We start from the raw sequence: 26170 nt of genomic DNA, 5'->3' as shown, positions 1-26170 counted from the left end.
CTTTGCAAGATTGTATCAGCTGATCATCACCTGTCAAAATCAGATCATCGACATAAAGAACAATGATCAATGGTTTACCTTCTACCATGATGTGGTAAAGATTCGCATCTGCTTCACTCTTGGTGAAACCCAAACCGGTGAAATAGCTATCGATCCTAGTGTACCAAGCACGGGGTGCTTGCTTCAACCCATACAGAGCCCTCTTGAGTTTGCACACATGCAACTCACGATCAAAGGTTTTGAAACCTTCTGGTTGCTCAATGTACGCCTCCTCCTCAATCTTCCCATTGAGGAATGTTGTCTTCACATCCATCTGGTGGATCTTCAACCCCATCTGAGCTGATAGTGCCAACATTGATCTAATCGATGAGTACCTTGCTATAGGAGAAAAAGTCTCATTTTAGTCGATCCCCTCGACCTTTGAGAAACCCCGGGAAACAAACCTTACCTTATGTTTCTCAACACTGCCATCTGGAACTCACCACTTACTTGACCTAAGGCCTTGGGACAACATCCCACACACTGTTCTGAATGATAGAGTCGTACTCTTCTACCATTGCATCAACCCAGACTGTTTGCTGCACTGCCTCCTCGAATGAAGAAGGTTCGGTATCTACACACTCCCCAACCAGGGCCATGTTCCTAGTGTACTACTCAGGCGACCTCCTCTCTCTGCACTGAGAAGATGGCTGTCCCACATTCTCCCACATATCCAGCATCAACCTGTCAGCTTCCCTTGAGTGTTTCCGCCCATCTCTGGAAGTACCAACATGAGTGGATGTCTCCACTCCCGGATCCTTTGCATGCGTCTGCTTCACATTAATCTAAGGCTCCTCATCCTTAGGAACTGAAAGTTCCTCATCTGCATGCAACTCGAGCTCCCTCTCAAGTGATAAGCACATGGATTTCTGCTCGTCGAACTTCAGATCCCTGCATACCAGAGTCCTCTGAGTGGAAGGTAGGTACACCTGATAGCTGTGCGGTGTATCTGTGTACCCCACAAGTATTCCCAACTCAGCTGTTGGGTCTAGCTTCTTCCGAGCATATTTGGTCACATGATAGCAAACTGATGATCCAAAGATTCGGAAGTGAGTTACATCAGGTTGCTTCCCGGAATAGGCCTCCATAGGTGTCTTCATTCCCAGTATATGGTGTGGGCTTCTGTTCAGCAAGTATATTGATGTATTTCATGCCTCAGCCCACAAATGCAGTGGTAGGCTTTGGTCATGCAACATCGCTTGAGCTGCTCCCATAATCGATCTGTTCTTCCTTTTAGCCACCCCATTCTACTTTGGGTTATGGGGTGCTGTCAATTCCCGTTGAATACCTTCTGCAGCGCAGAAGTCTTTAAACTATTGAGAGACATACTCTCCACCATTGTCGCTACTCAAGGCTTTTATTTTCTTTCCAAATTATTTCTCTGCCAAGGCTTTAAACTCACAAAACCTCAAGAAGGTTTGATCCTTCTTTTACATAAAGTAGATCTAGCATCTACGAGAAAAATCATTAATAAAAATAACATAGTACCTTTGCTTAGCGGTGGAGCCTGTAGAGAAGGGTCCACAAACATCTAAGTGAACTTGCTCCAAGATTGCTCCAGCTCTAATGTCTCGATCCGGAAAGGAAGATTTCGCATACTTACCCAAGGTACAACCTTTGCATGTAGTCATCCGCTCAAGTTTTCCCTTGGGTAATCTGGTAGAAATCTACTGCATGATCTTTAGGGCTCCATGGTGCAAGTGGCCCAGTCTTCTATGCCATAGCTCGCGAACATCTTGGCTCTACACCATCTCAGCTTTGGAACTCAATGCAGCACAGTTGTCTACCTCCAGCTTGTAGAGATTCTTAACTCGAATCCCTATTTTCTTTGTCTATCCAGTCTCGATATGCCTCAAGGATACCTTTCCTTGACTAGAGACTACATCATAGCCTTTATCTTCTAGCATAGCGACAGACACAAGATTCTTCTTCAGACCTGGTACATACTTTACATCAGTCAGGGTGAGGGGAGCTCCATGCTCCCTCTGAAACATAACTGCACCTTCACCTGGAACATGGTACTTTCCATCATCGCCCATCTCGATCCGCATCTGGAGATCCTTCTCCTCCAAGGTACTGAAAAGATTCTTATTACCTGACATGTGGAATGAAACTCCACTGTCTAGGTACCACACACATCCCACTATGGATGAAACCATGCATGCGATAAGCAAGAAATCCAGCTCAAACTATGAGACCAGTGCCTCACCATCAGCTCCCTTTGAGGAACCCTTCTTGGTTTTCTTCTGTGGACAATTCGTAGAATAATGGCCCACTTCATGACAATGAAAGCATCGCACTTTCGATTTGTCAATCTTCTTCCCACCATGGGAAGAACCGTATTTGGGATGGGACGCCTTTCCTTTCTCTTTCCTCGCCTTACTCGCTAAGGCTAGATTTTCCTCATCATCTTGCTTCGATGAGGATCCATCTCTCGTGCTTCTTCTTATTTCCTCCTGCATCAGATCCGACCAAAGTCATTCCTAATATGGCAGTTTTTCTCTTCCATTAACCAAGTCTTGGTAGCTATGCCAGCTCTTAGGAAGACCGAGGAGTACAAGACTCACCATTTCATCATCAGTGGTCGTGATCCTTACACTTCCAAGCTCATCCTTGCAGGTGGTGAGCTTGTTTAGATATGTAGAGATCATGTCGCCCTTTTCACACTTGATCTTACGAAGCTTGTCTTTCAATGCCAGCTTCCTCTGATCGCTACTATTCTGATATAAATCTTTCAATGTTTTCCACATTGAAAATGGTGTCTCCTTCCCATGGAGGCTCAAGACAATGTGGTCTCGGTCTCCCTCCAGGATGATTCTCCTTGCTCTAGCCACACATTTCTTCCATTCTGCGAGTTGAGTAGCATCAATCAGCTTCAAGACTTCTTGATCAATGAAGTCCTTTAGTCTGTTATCCTCTAATACTGCCTCCATGCGATCCTTCCAGGCTATATAATTTGAGCTGCCATCAAGGGCATACTGGAGCCTTAAACCACTGAATGCCATAGGTGAAATTGAGATGTGATAAGAACTCGATTTCTATATTCAAGAACCACAAACTTTGAACTTCTCCTTCTATATACTGTTATTCGCCTTGATCACCTTTGCTCTGATACCATGTAGAAATTCCCACTATAGATCAACAGGTTATGCAATATACTAAAACACAATACAAGATCTACTTTGACAACACTTTGCGGAAGCTTAATCAAATTGAGCAAGATCAAGAGAACACATATAACTGAGAATGAGAAATCATTCACACATAACACAGAAGAAATAACCCAGGGAAAGCCTCAGCCTAAAACCCCAACTTTGTATTATCATACAAGTAGAAATCTTGTTCAAGTTACAAAAAGAATCAGCTCTCAAGCTATCTTGCTCTCTTTGCAACCAAACAATGCAGCTCATAGACTGAATAGACACTATATATGTCCTCCTCAAGCCCTCACAACCTCCTATTTCCTTGTGCAATTTTTCTTGGGCTCCAATGATGTCACATGTGTGAATTGGACTCATCACACTCACTAAACCTGAAGAAGTAACTGGGCAATCCTCAAGGAAAGAATTCCTTCTACATGGAAGAAATATTCACAATGGAATATTCTTGCAGCTGATAGTACACTGCCCCTCCATCTGATCTCAACTGAGCTTCTGTCTGAATTGACATGCATGAGTTATTTATGAGAGAATACTCAGTTATCTGAAGTGCAGTAGTTACATGCCTGCAAGCATTAACTAACTGAACTTACATTAATTCAACAAACTGTTTGAATTAATATAACTGGACTTGACTCAGTTAGCTAAGTCAACTAATTACAACTCATCCTTATCTCTTTAACTGATGGATAAATTCCTCAATTAATGGAGAAATTGTTGCATGTCCCCACATAGACTTCATGTTTGATTTTCCTTAACTAATTAACTCAAGATAAATTAATTAATTAATTTACAAACAACTACTAAGATCAAATTCAAATTTTACTTCACTATTTTAGTTTAGGGACTGACTAAAATAGGAAGGTATCCCGAAATGCTATTTATAGAATGCTATTTTTAGCACTTCCATTTTTCCATCCATTTTTGCTAAGACCAACATTGGCTGAAGTGCTATTTTTAGCAATTCTACTTTAGCATTTCTTGTTGCTATTTTCAATAGGCTATATAATTTGAGCTACATGCAAGGCATACTCGAGTCGCAAACCATAGAACACCATTTGTCGATCTTGAGGTATGAAATGAAAATTCGAATTTCACCTATAACCCTAAACTCAAAACTTCGAAATCTCCTCTAGTATATTGTTCTAAGCTCTGATACCATGTAGAAAATATTATAGATTCACAACCTCATGAAACTTACTAAAGCACAGGACAAGAATCTACTTCTACTTTCAACCTGTGGAATCCAATAGATCGATGAAAATAATAATAGAAAGAGGAAGATAAATTAATGGCACATAACACAATAAGTTTTCATGGGGAAAGCCACAACTCAAAACCCCTATTATCTATATTACATTAATCAGAAATCCAAGATGATAATACAATGCTTGTTCTCACAAGAACAATCCCAGCACTAAGTATAATCAATCTCCCAGCTCACAAGCAAGCTCAAGCCAAACCTTAGCCTCTTCTGCTGCTCTCCAAGCCCCTATTTCCTTGCATAATTCCTATGGCTGATTAGCCCATATTAATGGGAAACCAGTGCATCCAAAACTGCACAATCTCTTCAAGGTTCAGTTCCTGATTGTATGCATGATCTATACAACTCAGTAAATCATACAATTGATAGTACACTGTCCTTGCACTCTACTCTCAACTGGGTCTTTCTCAGAATCAACATGTTTGAGTTTCTTGATGAGGGAATCTTTAGTTAACTAGAGTAGCACTAGTTAATGCATTAGTGCACTAACTGACTATTAACTCACTATTAGTTCCTCAAATAGTTTGGAACTAATTTAATTGAACTTAACTCAGTAAACTAAGTTATCTAATTACAACTCACAATTAACTCATCTTGGACCCCTATAATATAGGGAGAACATATACATGACTTCAGAAATACTTCCAACTTGAAATTCCTAAGCTAATTAAGTTAATTAAACTTAATTAACTATTTACAAGTTGCTATGAGAATAGAATTCAATTTTAATTCTCAGTTTAATTCAAGGACAAATTAAACTAGAATTTCTGGATTCTATTTTTATCATTTCTTGTTGTTATTTTCAACAATATATAAAGTTAATATTTATTAATATATTACCTGTATAATTTTTACAATATCTTGGTATATAATATTTGAATACATTATGTACATTATTATATCTATTGACATTAGTAAAGTACAATGCTCTCATAAATAATTTGCCCCTTACAATGTGTGTGAAGTAGGGAATCTTGACCAACAACATGCAATAACTTAAGAAAAAATCAAGGCAATGTGGAAACAAAAGGTTTTGCATCGCCTTTACATGTTTACTGTCATTATGAACATTAAATATAGTGAAGACAATCACAATAGGAATAACATAATCATACCCCTCAAAAAAACCAAATTCAAGCAATAAAGACCAGATAAATCATGAGTCACCCAAATGCGTATAAAGAGAGAGTTTTTCAAACTTAAAAATGAAGGGTCCGTATAGTTTTTGTTGGAAAAATTATGGGAGGGGTTGTGGCCACAAAAATGGTGACACATTGAGCGAAACAAGTATCTATGGTTAAAGGTACAAAATCTCATAAAAATGAAGGAATGATGGTTAGATGATACAAACTGTCAAATCTCAAATATTCTAGCAAATTTGCGCCTGACATGTAGAGTTAACAGATAGAAATCATATCCATTATCTTCCATGAACTTGTTAAAATATTACCCAATAAATCATGTGTTCTAGCAAATTTTTGTATATGCAACAATAAACTTTGTCGGCATTTAGTCTTTAGAAAACAAGGTAATCAAGTAAATCATAGTATTAAATTAACTTATATACCATAGGCATGGCCACTACTACTAGCAGGCATCTATAGCCTCGACAAGGATTCTTTTTAACCCTTTGTAAATGTGAGTGTCCCATTTATTAGAAATAAATACATAGTTACAAGATCATTTCAAAAAAAAAAATTGGATGTTAACTGAAGATCATTGTCCTAGCTTGGTAACGAGCTGATGAGAGTGTCATTCATGGGAACTAACAAAGTGAGCAAGCTAGCTCGTGATGAGACATATTGTGCTTCAACCTTTCGATTGAAAGTCGTTACCTTTACTTGATGACCAATAGTGGTAATGTCACAATGTTAGGGTCTATGAGCATGGTAGTTTGACTCGTGATGAGACATCTTATCCTCCAGTTAACTATTTTGTTTTTTAGGTTCTACTAAGGTTCTTTTTAATCTCCAAGAGATTAATTAATAGATGGGGAGGTAGATCGGCTCCTTAAGAGCAAGCAATGACATAAAAGGTTTTAGGTAACTAATCTTTGCTTGACTAGTGTTGCTTCCCAAGAGCCAATTATCTAAAAGTAATTGTTCATAAATATATTTTTCTTTCTAAGAAATGGAGTTAAGAAATAGTTCATTAGATAATGATGGAAATATTTAAACACAAAATTTCATAACCATATAAAAATCAGGGACTTAACTAGTTAGGAAAGTTGAAAATCAACATAATGCTATCATCTTTGTAGAAATATTCCTTTAAAGATAAGATTTTGTTCATGGATCATAGAGCATAAACCGATTGCCCAAAAATGTTGCCAAGTAGAAACCGGAAATGTTAAAATTATTCCCCTATTCAGTTTTATTAGAAAATGAAATGAAAACAAAATAAAAAAAAAACTAAATGAAAGGTCTAAAATAAAGTCAAATACTAGCAAATCAACAATCAAGAGAATTAGCCATGCAAAAATTGTTACAAGATAAAATAAAGGGCTTAACATAAAATTCTATGAACGATGACTGTGACAAGATTATTAGATCTTTATCTTGTAAATAAATTTATTAGAAAGGCTCTTATTCTAAATCATAGTTGTTATTTAAAGTTTGCATTTAAGTGCTTTAGTAGGAATTTTTCTTCTTTCACAAATCTTGCTTGAAAATTAATCTTGCAAGTCTTTAAATATTGGCTTTAGGAATAAGTCTAGTAATTAGTATGAAGAAAAATTGAGAAGAGAAAAAGGAAACTCCATGAATTCATTATGATTATTGTTCTTCACAACTGCTTTTGCTAACAAAATCAAATCCTCAAATCAAACCAATGAAAACCTATAAAAGGAAGAATACAATAAAAAGAAACAAATATAACTAAAAGAGAAAACAAAAGTTGAAACTAAAGGGAGATAAAGATCAACATGTACACATACCTGGAAGAATATGCACACTAGTTTACCTTGTAGATCTTGATATCTTTTCATCAAGACTATATGAAAATAGTCAAACAAGTTAAGTTTTCCTCCAAATTTTCGTATGTTGAGGATCATCCAATTATTTAAGCTAAATACTAAGCAGTGTGCTACAAGAATTCTTCACAAGACAAAATAAAAATCTTGACATATCAATAAAATGTATGAGATGATATTATATGCCAAGATTTGAATTTTTGTCTTGTAAACCCTTTTATTAAATAAACCCTTATTTAAAATATTAATTCTAATCCTAATGCAATTATGATTAATAAAAATGAGCATCCAAATTGAGTTAACATCTTACCATAATGATAGAGTTTCATGGATTAGAAACCCACTATAAGATGTTAATCAAATAGGTTATGAAGACTCATTCCTATTCATAAAAATATCACAACTGCTTTATTTTAAAAGAAAGGAAAATCAGACTAAATCTATTCCTACTCTAACTCTATTAGGAAAATTATTACTAACTGTAGTCATATTTTCAATACAACCAAGCAAGCTCTTTATTCCCTACTCAAATTTTTATAACAAACATTAGTAACAAGAGATATGATCAAATTAAAAATAAACCTAAATGTGTTATGGACATCTATTACTAATGTATTTACAAAGAGAATTTTATTTACAATCATTCTTTCTTCAACTATTTCCTCCAACCAAATCTCTAATGGATAATAAAAATATGGGTGAATATTCATTAGATATTGAAGAACATGAAACAGAAGAATGGATGAATAAACGTTAGTGTTATGTAAATGAGAAAAAAATGTTAGAAAATAGCTTGATGCTTGAGTCATCCAAATGACCTTCAAACAGATCCCTAAGAAGAGCATTGAATGAATCAAGTGGCTAGAAAATTAATGAATCCACACTACCAAGTGCTTGAAGAATCAAGTGTTGACTAATTAGATTATGAACTTTATGCACTTTTACTGATTCACTTTATGACTATTTAATGTTGGTTCTTTCACAATGGCAACCATTACTATCTACACTATGGTTAGAGGACAATTGGGATTCATTTATAAAAATTTCCTTCCCACAACTATTGACTGAAATCATACAATCAAGAATAATGCAGGTTTCTACTTGTGGAAACGATAGAGGTTTGCAACCAGGATAAAAAATAGGAGGTTGAGAAAAGTTAGAGCCATAAATAGGAATGGAAAAGTCATTACTATTTGATGAGACTTCAAAATGAAACTCTTTAATACTAGTATCGATAAATGGGGAGTCCTCATTTTGAGACATACACGAGTTATTTGAAATGTGAGAAATTGATAATAATCGACTTGTCTCACACTTTGAATAACTATCGTAAATTCCATGACTAACATTTTCTTCCTTCTTTAAAAATAAGTCAGATCCATGAAAATGATCAAATTCATCCTTAAGAGAGTTCTCAGAATCATGAAAGTTGCAATCTATTGATAACTCATTACCCTAATTATTTGAGTGACAATTCATTGCTAATAAGGTTTGGAGCAATTCCCTTATCTTCTTTAATATCATGTATATTATAAGGAATTGATGAAGGTTTAGTAATATAAATGTACTCATAAAACAAATCTCGGTAAGAGAGTAATGATTGTTTACAAAGATGAACCTGAAAAGTTCTCTATATAAACAAGTTTCAATTTCATCCGAACAACTTTCTTATTCAAGCTTATGTGAAATGTTTTCATTTCCTAAAATGAGTTTCTAATTAAATTTGGTTAATATCATGAGATAAATTAGAGGTATCTTTTGTACAATGCACATCATTATAATTGTCATTTAAAATTACCGCTTTTAGATTTTCTTGATTAATAGAAACATTAGATTCATTGGAATCATAAATAGTTGATTGATTAGTATAATTTGAAGAATTATTAAAATCAACAACATGTGCATTAATTGTTTCAACTTATTTAGACATGTTATTTATAGTGGATGGATCTTCAACAACTAACACCTTTTCTTCACAAATGTTTGGAAAAGAAGAAAGAGAAAGTGCTTCTTGTAACCATTCCATAAACTCTTCATTTGAAGGTTGATCCTTAGACTTGAATTTTAAACATACCAATTTAAATATAAGGATAAAATCAACTAAATCTTCATTTACTAACTTTCTCAAATTCTCAATTTCTTTGCATACCTAATCATAATTACAATCCTCAAATGTATGAAGGAAATTAGTTACACACTCATCCCAACTGTGGATCGAGGCAACTAGAAGCATCTCACACCATTTTTTGGCAATGCTTGTAAAAGTCAAAGTAAAAATCCTGCATAGAACAAGTTCATCAAGATCAATACCAGAATGAGAAAAATTCAAAGAAAACTGAAGAATATGTTCAAATGCAGAAGTATTACCTTCATCGTTGAATTTTACCTTTGTCAAACGTCTTGTGTTTTTCATTGGAGTGTTTCAATTTGAGGGTTCAGATATACAACACCAAATAAAATGTTTAGTACCTAAAAAAAATTAGAGTTTATAACACAAGACTCACAAAGTACACGTGTTGGAGGTTCAAGCCCTCCTAGCACCAAAAATGTTGATGGGAAAAAATGTCCTCCATCAACATCAAGGGAAACCACCCAGCCAAGCCCCAAGTTAGACCCTTTTTTGTTGACGATGGTGGTTCCAACTGGTTATGGGTCAAATTACCCTCTTACTTAAGACTACCCTAGTTAACCTAGCTTAATATAAGTGTTAATCTAACCTAACTATCCTATATGATATTAAGTTAATACTAATCATTAGCCCTATATGGTACTATATTAATTAGGTGTTAATACTACTCTAACACTAATATTATGTTAATATAAATCCTATATTATGTTAGTGTATCCTAAATAAAGTTATGTTAATTATTGGCAATTATATAGATCAAATATAACCTATAATAATACTAACTATATTATATATACAACTATATATTAATACATATAATATCTAATATGATAAATTAATATACTAATATAATAGTTCTATAATAATACTAATTTATTATTAACTCACTATAATAATATTACTTATTTCAAATATTAATATAATACAATTATATTAATATATTGTTATTTCTATGTATATAATCTAGTACCATGAGAAACCATTAATATATAGATATATTAATATTTGATTTAATATTTACAGTGTATACTCATATTATCTTAAATTTAAGGTTATTTCTCTAATATATTACAACTATATTAATATGTAATTATATTACTATACACATTTCTAAATTAAATTAATGAAATCATAAATATCAAAATGAATTTTACAATTTAATATTACAATTACAATTTAATATTACAAAAAATAAGCTGTAAATATCGAAAAATGTTGTATTATATAAAATTTCAAAAATAAACGCTATATAGATAAACGTACACAATTTCGTTTGCTTGATTTTAATGGTTTGAATAGAGGGTTAAATCCAAGCAAGGGAATTGATCTATACAAAGACTGGATTCAGCCATTGAAAAGGGACTTTAGGCCAGATAAAAGAAAATGCAAATGCAACTTTGTTTTATGATGTAAACTAATTGAATGTAAAGGATGAGAAGTAGAAGCTTAAATAGAGATTTTATCAAACTCGATGGAATAGGAATAGTCTTTATTTCGCTGAGTGAAAATCTAGAGAAAAGGGATTTGTTTAAAGTGTTAGAAAAAGTATTAGATATGCCATAATGTTTAAGAAGAAATTTATTAAACATCATACTGATTGAAACAAAACAAAATCGTAATTCACTGATAAATAGTTATCAATAAATTACTAATTAGTTTTTCTGAATTCATAAATTACAATAGTGCAAAATTCCATTATCATACCAATTGTCAGCTTAATAGAATTAAAAATATTGATGCGCAATAGAGATAATAATAAACCTAGGAATTCTTACAATAGTGCAAAAAAACATGGGATATTTTAATATTCTGCAACAAACTCGTACAAGCTTTTGGAATTCCAAGTTCTTATCAATACGTGAATTACAGAAAAGGGGAACCTGCTATTACAATAGTGCCTGTAGCAAATCCCCTATCTCTACAAAACTGTCTTTATAATTGCAAAAGAAAACTCGACGGAGGAAGATTGCCGTGTAGAAATCCGTAAGCCTCCTATTATCAGTCAAATTCTCTTTGATGCCTCCTCTTTTTGCGGGCTGCCGTATCAAAGTGGCAATAGTGCCAGCAATCTGTTATAGCAACCCGCAGTGTAGTATCTGGAAACCCTTTTTCTCAAGCTTCCAAAATGTCTCCTTTCCCAGACTGTAAATTTATGGATCAACAATTACAGGGTACGCCCAGTAGTAGATTCGAACCCCCTATTGCTGAGCCTGTGTCCTGTTTAAATAAGTCTGTGGATCGAGATCCCCACCCTCAAATCGTTGTTCGTTGTTTATGCACTTGCAGAGTGGACTAATTGATCCAATTACTGGTCACCGTAGTCAACTGATATTCGTTATTAAATAAGCTCAAAAATCAACAAATCAGGGATATTCATAATCTGTTTTCTCCCGCCATAGGTACCTGCAACCAATCAACATCAAACACGCAATCAGTTTGGTCCCTTGAATCAATGCATATGAATTTGGTTAAATTTTAATTGGGATAGAGCGATTTGGAGAATTACGGCGATCTGAACTTGCACTATTGAGGGAAACCTAGCTACAACTGTACGTTGTTCTGTAGAATAGAGATCGCTCGAGGGATTCTAGGCTTTCAATTTGGCATTATCCCATATTAATTGGTCGTAAGGCGTAGGGTTGTTCATCCTTGGAAAGCTTCTCATCATCTCACTGCTCTATTGTGGAGGTTTGCCGTTACACCAAAACTCGCAGGTGTTGGTAAACATTACAAGCCAGTAACTAGGATCCCCACGGTCGAAATTACAGATTCTATAGAGGTGCGGTGATTCTTCCAACACCCCCCTCAAACGCAACTTGAGGGAATCGAACCTGGGTCCAAGCTCTGATACCATGTAAGATTTTTGAGATACACAGATCTAGATTTGCAAAACAATAAACAAGCTTGCAAGAGAAGGAAGGAAGCGAGCAAGAATTGAGAAAAGAATGAAATTGATTCTACAATATTAGTTTTAGAATAAATACATAAAAGCAACTAAGTTAAGCTTAGTTGTACATGCAATAACTAAAGCTAATTAAAGCTAAGTGTGCTTTATCTTATGTTAATGTGTACATGTGCCACATGCAAGCAATAAGTTAACTGGAGCTAATCTAGGTGCATGTACACCAAAACAGCTAGTCTAAGTGCATGTACACCAACACCCCCCCATAAGCATAACTTAGGTGAGTGTGATGCAAAATGAATGAGTCCCGGCAACACGGCCATTTTAGATACCCATATACAATGCATAAATTCTGGGCTGCTTCGCTGTTAGCGGGCGCTGCTGCATAGGGCGCCGTCGCTGCTGCTCCATCGAACTGTGTGACTGTAGAGTAATTATGTAAGGCAGCTTGATTGTTTGTATGCGAAAATAAGTATTGATAAAATGGCTGCTGCTGTAAGGCCTCAAGATTGAAAGTTCTCGAGATCGAATCCGATGAAGTACTACTTATATTGTTATTGTTGCGCATACCCATTTGTGGATTAGCCGCGTTGGAGCCCGTTCCCAAGTTTTCCGACGCTGGCCCATTTTTCAGGTGGTAATTAGGCACAGTAGGGCTTGTAGATGCCGGATTTAAAGAAAACAGCTGGCTTCGAGGACGAAGATAAGTTTGAGCCTTGGCAACTCCATCTGATCATTCTTGAGTTCGTTCTTTAGCCCGTTCCCTCGCGCGTTCTCTTGCTATTGCTCGAGAATCTGCTGCCCTCGCTCCTGCGCCTTTGACACTAGCCTCGTTTTCCAACTCTATTTCCTGCTCCGCCTGATCTTTAATACCCTCGTCTTCAGCTTTGGGTTGTTGATTTGGAATATTTGGGGTCGATCGGCGTGGAAGCTGGTTGAGTTCGTCAATGGAGGTCTTTGCTTTCTTGATCAGCCAATCCACGGCTTTGCTTGGACGGTCGAAGCCGAGCCTGTCTTGGACGTCGTAAAATTGAATGGCGGTTAGCGCCGAGAGCCGAACTCGTCGGTCTCGGGGACCTTTCGCAGTGTAAACTTTGTTGTGGCGATCTTTTCTTCCGGTGGAGCGAACAATGTGACCGCCTTCCACTTCCACTATTTCGCCCATGGGTTGCTGTTGCTTGGGAATACTGGTTCCCGGTGGCCTCCCACGAGGCGGTCTCTGATCAGAAGAATCCCTCTTGTTGTCACGCATTCTCCGTGCCAAATCCACATCTTCATTTGCATGCGTAAGTAGCAAAATAGAATCTGATTGAGGAACAAAATCAGAAAATGTATACAGACGAGATTGATCATTTACCTTGCCAGATGCAATCTTCAAATTGGTTTGCATGTCATAAATGCTCACGGAATCTGGGGTAAATTCCACTTTCCTTCTGCTGCCTGTGTGTGTCATCTGATACACTGAGAGAAGATTCACAGAAAGCCATGGAATATGCAAGACATTTTCAAAACTTCCATCTTCGAATTGCACTCTTCCTTGTCCAGTTGCTGCAACTGCAGAATTATCCCCCATGAGAATGGGAGGACCTGAGTATGCATGTAGAGAAGAAAAGGATTCCTTTGAAGAAGCCATATGATGTGAAGCTCCTGAATCGATGATCCATTCTTGTGGTGTAGAATGAAGAGCAATCAAAGCATGCATGTTACCTCTTGGATCTGGTGCTTTTTCTCCAGACTTCTTCTTAGCATTCTCAAGAATGTGGTCTCCAAGATTGTGTTGCTGAAGTGTCTGCGCCATAAGATCTACAGTCTTCTTCATGCATGCAGATTCAGGATGAAAACCACGGTGGCAATAATTGCACATTGATTTCCCTTCATGGAAAATTTTAGGGGCTAATGTTCGCCCAGTGGGCTAATTTTCCATGATTCCACAAAAAATATTCGCCAATTTCCAATTTTATAAAAGACGATTCGCCCAAATTTTAGAATATAAAATTATTTTACCTTAAAAATCGCCAACATTATATAGAGACTATATATAAAATAATTATAAATTTGAATAATTTTACAAATATATCAATAAACATTTATAATTTGCATATTAGGGATTAGTGAGATTCGCCAATGTTTTAAACCTCAAGAAAATTTTCCATCCTTAAAATTTTCCTTATTTCCCTTTCATTCCTTTCCTTTCCTTTGAGCTAGATGATCCATCAGGTGGTTTTGGATGTCCTCCCTTTCTTGGATCAGGATCCTTCTTCCCTTTTCCTTTCTGATGGTCTTTGGAATTTGCCTTTCCTTTTGCATGCACAGTAAGTGCATGCGCTTTGGAATTTTTAAGTGTGCCCATTTTGATGAGCTTATCTTGCTCATGCATCAAAGACTGAATAAAAGAATCCAGTGAGGGCATTTTCCAAGCTGCACCAATTGCAGATCTGACTGTGTGGAATGTAGAGACGAATACTGCATACTCTGGACCAAGTTTTGATAAAATGGAAAGAATCAACTGATTTTTTTGCTTGGATTTGTCGATCCCGCATCCTTTCAGCTGAACCAACAAGTTTTTATACCTTGTGAAAAAATCTTGAATGTTCTCAAAGTTTCTCGGATCTAATGAGTTTAACTCATTTTCGAGAATGTGACCTTGCATTTCATCCTATTTTCCAAACAATTCTTCCAAAATTTTCCATACTTCATTTCGAGTTGAACATGATTCAACATGAAATAGCAGTTCCGGAGAAATAGATAAACATAGGATGCCGAAGGCCTCGTCCATGCGATTGAAATATCTTGTTTTCTCCATTGCCGATGTTGGTTCAACTTCCGTTTCCATGGTTATTCGAAATAAGCCTCTACTTCTGAGATGAAGTTGAATCTTTGGCTTCCATTCGAAACAATTATATGGAGTGAGAATTGCCGATTGTGGAAACTCCAATTTAGACTCCATTCTTTGTTGTTGCTTCAATCTTCTGAACCTGCAGATAAAATTGCTTGTGCACTGGTTACAAATCCCTGTGCTCTGATACCATGTGGAGGTTTGTCGTTACACCAAAACCCGCAGGTGTTGGTAAACATTACAAGCCAGTAACTAGGATCCCCAGGGTCGAAATTACGGATTCTATAGAGGTGCGGTGATTCTTCCAACATCTATTATGGGCAGATTCGAGATTCGAGTTTTTATTATGTGAATTTTGGAGACTGTTAAATTGCGTATGCGATTATCTGCCAAGAAATCTTCATCGTTCACCGAACCTGTTTGGGGATCTTGCGTTCATATGACAGCATTTTTTGAACACTTGGAGCAATATAATACGCAGGTACTTGAGGATTTTCTCCACATTGCTGGCATAATGTGTGGGGATGTTGCATTTTGTCTGACGCAGTCAAAGTTAGATTGACTGATTGACTGTGCGAGGGTTTGTACCGTGAGCTTAATTCGATTGCAGATTTGACATGGGTGCGGTCAATTTTTTTATCACGCTCATGTACATCCGATTCCCAAATATTCTGGGAATCTGCAATCGACTTAAGGAGTCCAGAGTTTGTATGTGTTATACCACATAAATTAGTTATGAACCCTATATAAAATAATATTAAATTTATATACCTATACACAATATTATTAAATTTATATACAATTTCTGTTAATTTTTTATTATTGTCGTTTTGAATTATATATATATATATATATATATATATATATATATAAAGTTAATATTTATTAATATATTACCTATATAATTTTTACAATATATTAGTACATAATTTTTTATTTTTATTTTTCAATATATTATTATATTTATTGATATTAGTTATGTATAATATTCTCATAAATAATTTTGTAGGAATTTACAGGGTAAGTTCCTCAGACAGAACACCAAAGGACACCGCTCACAAATAGATCACAGATCAATACACCAGTGTTTTGACGTGGTTAAAACCCTCAAAGAGGGAAACAGTCCACGGCCTAAGCCAACGCGGCCACTTTAGGCAATTTATTAATAAAAGAATGAAAATTTACATATGCTTCTCTCATAGACGGATTACCCTACAAATGACCCTGCATGCGCTTTAAATAAAAATCATGGACCAATCGGGTGTTAAGCCATAGATCAAGTGTCGGTAATACCGAGGAGAGAATGAACCGTCGGATCACTACATATCGTGACTGTCGGATTGTAAGTTACAAAATGTACATGGTAAAGAAACACACTTTACCTAACTCTATACTAGACCAAGTTGTACTTTATTATTTCCTATGTGTCGGAATATCCTAACATCCCCCCTTAAGAACAACTTGGGATAGGATTGAAGGATTTACAAATATGACACAATAGGAGAAGGAAGGAGGCACTAGAGCCTATCCCCCCTTAGTGACAACTTCCTGAAATCCAACCATAAATCGAAGTTTAGTGAACTTCGCCTCTGTGAGAGCCTTTGTAAAGATGTCTGCAACTTGATCATATGTTGAACAATATTGCACTTCAAGAACATGGTCATGAATGAGCTTTCTGATGAAGTGCATGTGCAGTTCAATGTGTTTGCTGTGCTGATGTTGGACTGGATCTTTGCATAGCTGAATGGCACTTTGATTATCACACCAAAGTGTAGTCGGATGCTGCTGCTGAAAGCCAAACTCTGACAGGATCTGACGAAGCCACAAGGCTTCCTTACTAGCTTCTACGACACCACGATATTCTGCTTCTGCTGAAGAAAGAGAAATGGCACCTTGTTTCTTGCAAGCCCATGTAATAGGTCCTGAACCAAGAGTGAACACATAACCTCGAACATAACGAAGTATTCTTTTAGCTGCTTTCTAATGACTTTCACGTGGTTTTTGCATAAACCGAGCAACAAGGCCAACAACAAAGGAAAGGTCAGGACGAGTATGGGTTAGATACAAAAGTTTTCCTACAAGTTGACGGTATAAGGTAGCATCAACTTCAGGAGAAGTACAAGTGACTGAAAGTTTGACTCCAGACTGAAAGGGAGAAGGGGCTGGCTTACAGTCTTCCACTTGAAAGTGGCGTAGAATATCACAGGCATACTTGGACTGAGAAAGGGAAATACCTTCCTTGGATTGCAAGACTTGAAGACCGAGAAAATAATGTAAGTGTCCTAAGTCTGTCATTTCAAACTTCCTTTTAAGGCTAGACTTCACATGGTTTATAAGGTTGGGATCACTACCAGTCAGGATAAGATCATCAACATAAAGAACAAGAACGATAAGAGACTTGCCCACTTTCTTGGTGTAGACAGTATTGTCAGAATGACAGCTAGAGAAGCCAGACTCTAAAAGAAAGTTATCCATTTTGGCATACCAAGCTCAAGGAGCTTGCTTGAGACCATAAAGGGATTTCTTAAGCCGACATACAAGGCTGGAGTCTGTTTGTATAAAGCCAATAGGTTGTTCCATATAGATTTCTTCATGCAAGTCCCCATGCAAGAAGGTGGATTTAACATCCATCTGATGGACTTCTCATTTGAAAGAGGCAGCAAGGGAAAGAACAAGGCGGATAGAGTTCATTTTGGCAACAAGGGAGAAGGTTTCAGTATAGTCAATGCCTTCAACTTGTGAAAAACCCTTAGCAACAAGATGAGCTTTATGTTTATCAACTTTCCCATCTGATCCATACTTGGTTCTATAAACCCATTTGCATCTAACAAGTTTTCGTCCCTTTGGTAGAGGAACAAGATCCCATGTATCATTTGCCAATAATGAATGATATTATTCATTCATAGCTGCTTCCCAATCTGGATGGCTTGAAGCTTCTGCAAAGTTGTCAGGATCATAATTCACTGAAGCTTGAGCCAGTAAAGAAGAGGCTCTCTCGAACTGAGAACGTGTACGTCGCTGATCTGTAGGATCACCGGCAAGATCACCTGCTGCATCCGGAGTAGCACGAACCCATTTTGGAAGCTGAGGAGTTGAAGGAGGATCCTGAGAAGGTGGGGGAGGATTTTCATCCTCGCTTTCATCATCTGAAGAAGAAATATTTTCAAAAGTAGAAGAGATAGGGAGAGGTGGCACATCCGCCGAACTAGGCTCGCAGGCCGATATATTTTCATAAAAATTTACATCTCTTCTAATCATAACATTTTTGGACTTAAGTGGAATAAGTCTATATCCTTTGACATCTTCAGAGTATCCAACAAAAATACATTTTTCACTCTTTGGTTCTAAAGCTTTATGTTTCTCATCTGGAATATGGGCCCATGCTTCACTTCCAAAAACATGAAAGTGACTTACATCTGGTTTGATTGAGCTCCATGCTTCTTCTGGAGTGATATTCTTTAAAACCTTAGTAGGAGTGCTATTTATTATGTAATTTGCACAATTAATTGCTTCTGCCCAATAATTAAGACTAAGTCCTTTAGATTGAAGCATACAATTAGCCATTTCCTTTAACGTGCGATTCTTCCTTTCAGCTACACCATTTTGTTGTGGAGTATATGGAACAATATGTTGCATTTGAATTCCATTCTCAGTGAAAAAGTTGATGAATGTGTTTTTAACATATTCTCCGCCATTATCAGATCTTAGCTTAAGAATTTGATGTCCAGATTGTTTTTCAACAAAGGCCTTAAAGGCCAAGAACATGTTAAATACTTCACTCTTGAGTTTTAAGAAGTATACCCAAGTGCGTCTACAGAAATCATCAATGAAAGTTAAGAAATACTTGTAGCCAGAGAATGAAGCAACTGGAAGTGGACCACATAAATCACCATGCACGAGCTGTAAAGGGGTTGAGGCGTGCCAAGAGGCACGTTTTTCAAAACTGTTCGGATGATGTTTTCCGAGTACACATCCGGAACAAACACCATCTCTGCAAGATACCATGGGAAGACCTGTCACCATATTTTCTTTACATAGTTTCTGAAGAGAGCAATAGTTTAAGTGACCAAATCGCTCATGCCAAAGTTTTCTCACTTCATCATTATGAGCAACAAATACTGAGGGAAGATTTCATGACCCAAAGTTGTGAAACTTATACAACCTTGTAAAATCACCAGCAATGCCAGTAGCTAAAATCTGTCTAGGATCTCTTAGGTCCTTAATTACAACATCGTGAGGTGAAAATTCAACGATTTTATCTTCACCTGAATGGGTTAACTGATATACAGATAGAAGGTTGCAGGATAAGGTTGGAACACATAATACATCATTAAACTGACCATTGTCTAGATGAGCAATTCCAGTCCCTACAACACTAAGAGATCTATCATCACCAACATATATATTTTTGGTGTTACAATCATTTAAAGAAGAAAACATGGCTTTGTTTTTGGCCATGTGATAAGAAGCTCCAGAATCAATGAGCCACTCATGAGAATGAGAAGAAGAAGATACATTTAGTGCATAGCCAGACCGAGATGCTTGACAACCACATGCAGAAAATGCCATTCTTGAAGATGAAGTTGAAGTTGAAGATTGCTCCAAATGGATGTTATGCTTCTTCATTGCTGCTTCCAAGGCTTCCATCTTCTTAAAGCATTTGGATTCTAAGTGGCCATCTCTATTACAAAAGTTGCAATCTCTATCAGTCTTCTTCCCTTTGTTTTTATTTGTCTTATCATTTTGTTGAAATGATTTTTCATTTTGAGACTGAAATTGCTTAGGACCCTTGTTTGGTTTAGGACCATTCTTTTTAGGATACAACTTCTTAGGACTCTTTGGATTTGGTTGCTGCTGGGTGGCTAATGATTTCTTAGAAGAGTTTCCAAGATAAAGAAGACCAAGGTGTAAGAGTTTTTCTTGTTGTCTTATTAAAGAATCACAAAAGGAATCAAAGGAAGGGGACTTGTGGGTTTTTCCTTGAGAAATGAAGGCTTCTCTTGTAGAATGGAAGGTGGAAACAAACACAGAATAGGCTAGTCCCAACTTAGTAAGAATGGAGTAGATAAGGCTACTATCTTCCTTCTTAACCTTAACACCTTCCAAGAGAATTCTAAGGGTCTTGAACTTGGACAAAAAATCTTCAATGCAAGAAAAATTATTGGGGTCCAATGTAAGCAATTCATTTTCAAGTTGATGGGCTTTAAGTTCATTTTTAATTCCAAAGACTTTAGTAATTTGTTGCAGTGCTTCATCAGGAGTATCAAGTCCTGCAATATGGAATCTAAGATCTGGAGAAATAGACATCCCTATCAACCCACGTGCTTGGTCTTGCATATTTTCCCATTTAGCTGCCTTATCTTCATCTTTCGGTTTGGTCTCTTGGCCTGTGGCTATTCTGTAAAGACCTTTACTTCTAAGTAAATCCACAATATAGGACCACCATTGGAAGTAGTTACTGCTATCAAGAATGACTTGGCATGGACTTTCCATTTTTAACAGAAACTAAAGTTGTAGATGCTGAAACTAAGTGTACCAATGGAAAGATCTCGAAAAATTAGGCTGTTTAAAAAAAAACGGTTCTGAGAACGGCTTCCGGATGAAGAAGTTATGGCTTTTTGAAAAATAATTGATGAAGTCACGGACGAAGTGCGGGAATGTGCGGAAATGAAAAAATCCGCCCCCAAAAAATGGAGACTTGAACCCAAGACCTCTACTCTCATAAATTAGCTTTGCGGCAAGTGAGCTATACAAAAAGTTTGAGAGAGAGAGAGAGAGAGGGGGATTGATGCTTTGGGTTGCGTGCTTGCTTTGAGAAGGCTCTTTTTCCCTACAAAAAAAAAAACACAAAACCGAACACGGACATACAAAAAAAAATGAACCTTGCGGCTCGAAGTTAGTTTTAGCCGGAAACTAAATATTTTCCTCAATGTTTCTGATTTTTCGAGATCACACTAAGGCGCAGCGGAAAAGAGCATACGCATGAGAAAAATTCTTCCTTTCTGTTTCTGATTTGCCCAGATCGCACAGAGTCGCAGGGCAAAGAGCATACGAAGAAATGAAAGGTATATATCCGGTAATTAAAAAAGCTAAATAAACCGAAACCGAAATAAACAGAGAGAAAATAACTGTAAACTGCAAATAAACACTATATACCTCCAGATCTTAAAAATGACGCAACTAGGGCTACCAGAAACCTTTTCGCATGAAACGAAAGGGGTTCCTCACTGGAACAGATGCTCCCAACACAACAAAGCAGTCCTCTCGGCCCGAAAGCAGTCAGAAACAGTAGATCTAGGAAATGGTAGTCGGATGCAGTTCTACCGGCTTCAGATTTGGATCACCAACGGATGCGGCCCTAAAATAGCTCTCATACCATGTAGGAATTTACAGGGTAAGTTCCTCAGACAGAATACCAAAGGAAACCGCTCACAAACAGATCACAAATCAATACACCAGTATTTTGACGTGGTTAAAACCCTTAAAGAGGGAAATAGTCCACGGCCTGAGCCAACGCGGCCACTTCAGGCAATTTATTAATAAAAGAATGAAAATTTACATATGCTTCTCTCATAGACGGATTACCCTAAAAATGACCCTCCATGCGCTTTAAATAGAAATCATGGACCAATCGGGTGTTAAGCCACGGATCAAGTGTCAGTGATACCGAGCAGAGAATGAGCCGTTGGATGACTACATATCGTGACCGTCGGATTGTAAGTTACAAAATGTACAAGGTAAAGAAACACACTTTACCTAACTCTATACTAGACCAAGTTGTACTTAACTATTTCCTATGTGTCAGAATATCCTAACAAATTTTCCCTTCTTACAATGTGTGTAAAGTAGGGAATTTTGATAAACAAACCACATGTGATAACCTAAGTGAAAAAAGGTAATGTGGCAACGAAAGGTGTCACATCACTTTCACATGATTACTGTTGTCATGAATATTAAAGATAGCAAAGATAATTATAGATGACAAAACATAATCAAACTCTTGAAAATGACCCAAAGTCAAGCAATAAAGATCAGACAAATCATAAGTCACCCAAACGCATATAAATAAGGAAGTTTTCCGAACTAAAAAATGAAGGGTCCCTGTAGATTTTGTTGGAAAAATGATGGGGGGAAGGGGGGGCAGGTGTTGGCCATAATAGGCTCCAATTGAGATAAGGTTACACCATTTGACCATCCAGAGGTCAAACTGGGTGGATGTTAGATGTCGGTCTATCTAGGTGGATCATCTAGGCATTTGGACCCATCTACGATGCACTAGGGCATCTAGGCATTTGGGCCTTCAAGGGTACCATAGGACAACACTTAAGAAAATGGCCAAATCCCAAATTTCCTAGTGCTAAATGTAAAGTGAACCCCAGTATGAAAAGAAAGCACACATGGAGCTAGGTGGCAGTAACAAAGTGGTTGACATGAAAAACATGTGGCAGATTGATGATGTGGCACCTTAAAGTGAGAACAGATGGCGGGCAGAATCCACCTATTTGGGTTGTCAAAGTGACACATGGTAGTATAAGTGGCATCCATGCTAGTAGAGGTGGCATCTAAGCGATGCTAGGTGGTAATGACATGACACAAATGATGACATGGCACTCTGTGGTCATGACACATGGCAGGTGAATGTGCCATTTTTGGGTGGCAAAGTGGCCCCTTTTCAAGTGACACATCGTAGCAACATGGAATGATAGGTGGCAGAGAGATGATGTGACAAGTGGCATCACATGATAGGTGGAAGAGAGAATATGTGGAAGATGATGTGGTAGTGACATGCCTAATGATGTTGTAGGTCTTGGGATTTTGGTCAAGGATTTGGTTTGGCAAAGTTTTCCTTTGTATTTCAATTTTATGAAGTGGCCTACAAAATTTTGTTTTTGTGTCAAATGGTAGCTTAGGAAGCAAGAACCATAGTGGACCTTTACATCCAAGGTTATGATGTTTGTCAAAGCATCTTCCCCAGGTTGTAGCAAGCATGTAGTATTGATCTTGGACCAGATTGAGGGATTGGGTCAAGTTTCTAGAGTCGTCTTGATTTCACACAAGAAGGAGTTATCCACACATCCTCTCCTCTGGGGTTAAAGAAGGCATGCATAATTAGCTTAAGATCATCTCCTAGATCCTCATATTCATCTAAATATGAGGTTATCTAGGCCATAAGGCATCTGGTGGTGTTGTTTTGTTGCAAAGGGAAGTGATAAATACTTCTTGAATCCCTAGATTTATTTGGATGAGAGGATACCTAGGCTTGGACCACATCTATGAGCATGCTACCCAATGGAGAGTGGGAAATACAAAATGCCACATTCCGCAAGGAAATTTGTTATAATAATAAAAAGCATATTGCACAGATTTATGACTTAGTGCCCTTTGAGCTTAAGCCATTAGTCATAGCCCATGGTCATTGAAGCTTAAGGGTGACACTTGAAAGCTTTATCGTTTCAAACACATAAAACAGTTAAATGAAATTTTTTTAAAGGGGCCAAATTTTTAGGTTTGTGGGTATAAAAATAGAAATCAAATGAGGAAAGAAGAAGAAGCAACTAGCGTTCTCATGATTGTGAAGGAGAAAAGACTATTGTAGAAAAGAAATATTTTGGTAGTTGGTGAGAGGGAGTGAAGTTGCATAAGACTTATACAAACTAAGTTCCTCATTTGGAAAAAATTGAAAAATAATAGTGTGTGCACGAGAGTACTAGGAAGAGGTTGAAACTGCTAAATGGTAGAAATTCAAAGCAGATAAGAGACAAAGTGTGTATAATAGAGATGAGGTAATGATTAACATGGAGTTTGGCTACGATATGAAGTTGTTGTGTACAAGAAAATTGTTGAGAATCGGAAGAAGAGAGGTTATTGCAAAGAAAAGATAAAAGAGGTGAGGAAGAATTAATATTAAAGTTTTTTTATCAAGGGATTGAAGACTCCTTCAAGTAGCTTCCTATAAATATAAGGGGGTTGGAGCCTCTTGTTGGTTGGTGCCTACATAATTTGATGTAAATTGAGGTTGATCATTGCATTTACATTAAAATTAAAATAATATTTGTGGTTTTTCTCCCATATGGGTTTGCACGTAAACACCTTGTGTCTAATTCTTTATGTGATATGCATTGTTGTATTATTAGATGTGTTTGACTCGCTAAATAGTTACAAGTAAAAATTTATATAATATTGATTCACCCCCCTCTCAGTATTATTTTGGTTTCTAACAGAAGGTGATTGTCTTTTTATGAGGAAATTGTATTTTGATTGTGTAATATTGAGATAACATTATAATTAAGCGAGAGGATATTATGAGAGAGAGGAGGAGGTTGTAGTGGATGTGGTGTATCTTGTAATCCCTTCATTTTGATGTAAAAAATGAAAAGAATGGTTGTTATTTCTCCATGGGTGTATCCCAAATTCGGTGAACCACATAAATTGGTGTCTCCTTTGTATTTAGTTCGATGTTTATTTCCTATTCATTTCTATTTTATTGCTTTGTGATTTCATTCTTGATAGTGTGGTGCTAAGTGCAATAGGGGTTATTATGGATCCTAGAAGAATAATTGAGATATCATTTACATGGGGCCTTGGTATCTCTTCAAACAATCTTGCAAAATCCTACACCTTGCTTCAAGATGTAATGAACAACTCCCACATTTAGAATTTTTGGTGCTAGGGGATTCAAATATAGTCGTAAATCATATGGAAATGGCAATGTAAGAAACAAAAAGAATTCCTTCTATCAAGTTTTATCATGTGTTGAGGAAAAATAATACTCTAGCAGATGGATTTACTAATCAAACCACATATGTTAAAATGGGGGGAATTGTAATCAACAATAAGGCTTATAAACATCCCATTCTGTGATTATTAATGAAATATGGGGAATTATCATCAACAATAAGGTTTATAAACATCCAATTATGTGATTATTAATGGAAAAATGACATGCTTAAACATTTTTGGAGTCACATGGCCCATTGTAAGGAACCCTTAATCTATAGAAAGGAAAGTATTGAGACTAAATCCTATCCACATTTTCCATGGTTTTATGTACAAGTTTGCATGTATTTGAACCAAAGGAAGACTATTTCCCTTGGCCTAGTGGGTTAATGGAACCTTAAACTAGAATTCATCAATGGAGATGGTGAGATTGAAGCTTATGCAACAAAGGGGTTCAATTGATTCTTGTGGTATTCCTAGTCCAATTAATTTTAGTTTTTTCATAGAAATTATTCTAGAAAGGTTTTCCCACTTTGCTTTGTACTATTTGTTGGTCCTCTCTATGAACTATTCTATGGTTTACATTTGCTTGGCTAGTAAAGGAAATATAAATAATCATCCCTAGGCATTGAGGAGATTGTTATTAAAGTGTATTCTTAGGTTTGAAGCCAACCATTAACTCTTATTATTGAAACAAAGATTGGATTGTTGTAAACTTTCGATGGATTAACTTCAGTTGTAAAAGATACGGATTGGAATTAAGGGATCATGATAAGCCTATCCAAGGAAACTAAACATCAATGTTTATTGTTATAGCTAAAATTCTTGAAATTGATCATCAAGTCACCATTGAAAGTGTAATAGTTATGGGGACTTTAGTTCAACTAAGTGTAATATCTCTATTCTAAAGGCTTAGTGAAATATGTTGAAGAACTTGATAATTAATGTTGTTAATCCCTATGGAAGTTGCATATTAACCTTAAAGCCCTCTATTAATATTTATATTGATTTATAACATTTATGTTGTATATTTTTATGTAGATGAGAACCTTTCATTATAATTGTACCATTTTCCTACTATGTATATACCAAGGAGACCTAGTGTTAGGATAATTATATATTCTTTTGTATTGCATTCATTGTAAAAGAACATTC

This window comes from Pinus tabuliformis, chromosome 2_1 (assembly GCF_031772625.1).
Source record: "Pinus tabuliformis cultivar Carrire ecotype Pingquan chromosome 2_1, CPIR1, whole genome shotgun sequence".
NCBI lineage: Eukaryota > Viridiplantae > Streptophyta > Pinopsida > Pinales > Pinaceae > Pinus > Pinus tabuliformis.
This window is presented reverse-complemented; position numbering follows the sequence as displayed.